The sequence below is a fragment of the Micromys minutus genome, assembly GCF_963924665.1.
Source record: "Micromys minutus genome assembly, chromosome: 21".
NCBI lineage: Eukaryota > Metazoa > Chordata > Mammalia > Rodentia > Muridae > Micromys > Micromys minutus.
This window is the reverse complement of record NC_137956.1, coordinates 31881273-31884934: the sequence shown is the minus strand read 5'-3', so window position 1 is coordinate 31884934 and position 3662 is coordinate 31881273.

Genomic DNA, 3662 nt, shown 5'->3' with positions numbered 1-3662 from the left:
ACTGTACCTTTTAAGATGTGGTGGATACAAAATGATCTTAAAAGGAATCTTAAATTTTCTGTGTCACTTCCAGGAAAAAGAAATGAGAGCTAAATGTCAGAAATGCTTAAATAAAGTAATGGAGATCATGGTGTGGTGCAGGCAGGAAGGGTAAAGGAAGATTAGAGAGTAAAGTAATTCTATTTGTCCTGTGCCTGGACTTTCTTGACAGTCTGAAGAGTGAACCTGGGATTGGGGGTGGAAAAAATGGCCATCAAATTTTTCCTTCTGCCTCACTTCCTCTCTGCCTTTACATATAGTCCCTGTTTTTCCTAACAAAATTAAATACTAAAGACTTAAGTAGCAAGTAGGAGGTAAGTGCTATTTTTAGACTACCCTCTTACCCGTTCACTCAACAGTTCATCTTCAAACCTGAATGGTCCCCCAATTCTGCAGAAAATTAATCCAGATGCAGACAACAGGACTGGGATGTAGAGGAGATGGTAGAATGGTGCCTAGCATGCATACACCTCAGGGTTTGATTTCCAGTGCCGTTTAAGCCAGTCATGTTGATGTAGACCAGTCCCAGCACTTGGGGAACGGAGGCAAGAAGATCAGCAAATTAAAGATCATCTGTGAATTTGGCTACATAGTGAATTTGAGGCCAGTCTTTGGCGCCTTGAAACCTTGTCAACAAAAAGCAAACTTTGCAGGCAACAGTATAAAGGATAGTTTGGTTTAGACTTGTTGCACAGACACATATCACAACTAGTTGGTGAGATAGGGTAGGGAGAGAGCTGACAAAGTGGAAGAGAAGCAAGAGCCCAGCCAGGAATGTCGGGGGAAGAGTTGAGCAAATGAGGTATAGCCGTCCAGAAGCCCTCACCTAGTGTGATGACCCAAGCAGAGGCTTGTCATCTGACTTTCTTACTGGGTGGTGACTAGGCTTGAGAAAGGTTAATTAAAAAACTACAATAGGCTAATGACATTAGCTCTTACTGCCCTGTAGGTGTGTAAGTTTGGGACCGATTCTCCCTTAGTTGCTTGTGAAAGATTGGCAGACGCCTGTCAGGGTGGTAATGTTTGGCTGGTTTGTCTTGGAATAGACTCATGCCAAGCAGAACTAACCATTTGTATGATCCCATGGCTTGGTGGTGGACTGCCCCACAGCTCAGCCGTGTGAGTCTTGATTGCATTACTCCTGTCTACATTTCCTCTTTTGTCCTTTGATTCACTGAGTATTCAATGTTTCCATCTCAAACTCTGTTGAAGTTGCTCTATCTGGATGGCTGAGTCATGAACTAACTCATCTAACCCCTTCTTTTCAAACATAGCTGGGAATATGCCATTTTGAGGCCCACTTCCTGCTTGTTCTCTAACCCTTTATTTAATGTCATGACCCACACTTCTTTTAGTGTTAACTGGGAAGCAGTTAAATGAAAAGAACTTGGAGTTGGGGCGTATTTCTGCTGGATTTCCTGCCTCCATTTTGATTCCTGAAACTATTTTGCAAGACATTTCTTTGTAAATGGAAAAAAAAAGTAAGGCTGATGGATTTGTTTTCTTCCTCTGCATCAAATGGTCGTTAGGTTTTCCATTTACTTTTCTGCCCACAATGACCTGGGTTCTGATCCAAGACTTCCACAGGAACTCCTCTTGCTGGGATTACAATGACTTTCCAGTTGTTACGTCCGGGGGAACATTTTTTAATGATGAACTCAGTGGGGACTCTCTTCCGCACTCTGCCTCAACAATCACATCCCGCCTCACTGTTTACAGGGCTGTAGTTTGTACTGGATCCACTTCTCTGAGCTACCCTTCCACCCCACCCCTACTTTCCTAGTTCATGTTCTTGCTCTGGTTCGTATTTACGTATTCACACCCTCTTTAATGGACATGTTCTTTGCACAAGCTCTTTTCATAGGCAGGAGAAAGTTTCCATTTCCTTTTCATCAATTTGAGATAGATTATTTATGTAGTGGGGAATGTGACTGTTCATGTAAATACTTTACATCAAAATATATGAGGCTATGCACATGCAGCCTCTTCCTACAGACCCCCAATCCTGCCTGTCTTGACCTCACCTTACTCTACTCCTTTCTATTCTCTTCATTGCTGTCTATCCACTTATCCAAACCAGAACTGGAAAGTCTTGTTTGGCTCCTCTTCCTGGCCCTTCCCAATCCATGCAATATATAGGAGCTACTGTTCTGCATCTTGAGGGTTTAGTTTTTCCCACGGACATAGGAAATCTAGAGTAGGTTGACAGTTTCTCTGACCTGGATTCCTGACGGAGTCCCCTTTAGTCTGTCCCTTCCTTGCTTTCTCAGAAACCTTTTATGATACAAGTTTAAAACCCTGCCCTTGGTATTCACTGTTCTCAGGAGACACTGAAAGACCTTGTTTCTGTCTAGTTCACCTTGTCTTTTCACTCCAGCCTTGCTTGCTACTTGTAAGACACGTATGACTTTTATAAACACATGTGGCGAATTTTTTCCTCCTAAGTTCAATACTCCATACCAGTCTCCTCAGGAAGCCTACAGTCCCATAGTAGATTGTGTGACTATTCAGTCAGTATTGCCCCATGGTTACTTATGCATCTTCATCAGTTGGGAAAGGATAAGAACTCTGAATTCCCAGATATTACACATAGTAAACTCCTAGTGAACTTGTTGAATGAATCAGTGACTGTCCCAACATTATCTTGCAAGTAGGTTACAAAACTTGAACCGGAAAATGTTCTATTAAGAAAAGAATAAATGTTTATTCTCAAACCAGTATTCATTTTACCATTGTAATTTGTACATTGGGTTTTTTTTTTTTTTTTTTTTTTTTTAAGTTCTCAAGGAATTTAAGTTTAAGGGGCCAATTTCTATTATAGGATCTCCCTTTAAAGTTTTAAAATTAGTTTTCGTTTTTAGTAGTACATGCTCAGGATTCAGTAATTTTAAAAGATAAAAGGATCTTGTTCACACTTTTAATTTCTATTCGCTGTTTCTTCTAAGATGTCGACCTTGTTATTATGGCCTAGATTTTCTTTTTGCAGATTTGTAAATATAAAACTACTGTTCTTTACCTTTTGACTTGTAAAATGGTATTTGAAATAGAGGCACCAGGGCTAAGGTGTAGCTTAGTGGCAGAGCGCTTGTATAGCTTGCACAAAGTCCTGGATCCAACCCCTAGCACTGCAGAATACAATAGTAATGGTAATCATTTAACTTCCATGTATTAGCAAACAGCTAATTAGCACGCAGCTTGAATGAACAGGCAGACAGGTACTTGGCAGAGGAAGCTCCTTGATGAGTAGGGAAAATAATCCTGGCTGCTCACTGGTAAGACCCAGGGCCCTCCACAACAGCCTTATGCCCAGATGTCTCCCTCAGGCAGATGTCTCAAGATCCCCAGTTATCATTTCTCTGGAACTCTCACAGGCCACTCCCCTTGATGCAATATCTGGGTTTGGGCAAAAAGGAGGGTGCTGCAAAGTCCGCCCATTTTGAGCATTTGGGCCAGCTCCCCTTTTCAGAACTATTCAAGCTTCATTGCAACTCTGACCTTAGCACCAACATCTGCTTCCTGAAGCAAGATGGTCAGGGCAGACAGAAAGCTTTATTCTGGAAGAAAACAGTGTTTCAGGGCAAGCTAAGTGTGCCATAGACCCTCACATCAAACAGGCCAGCACG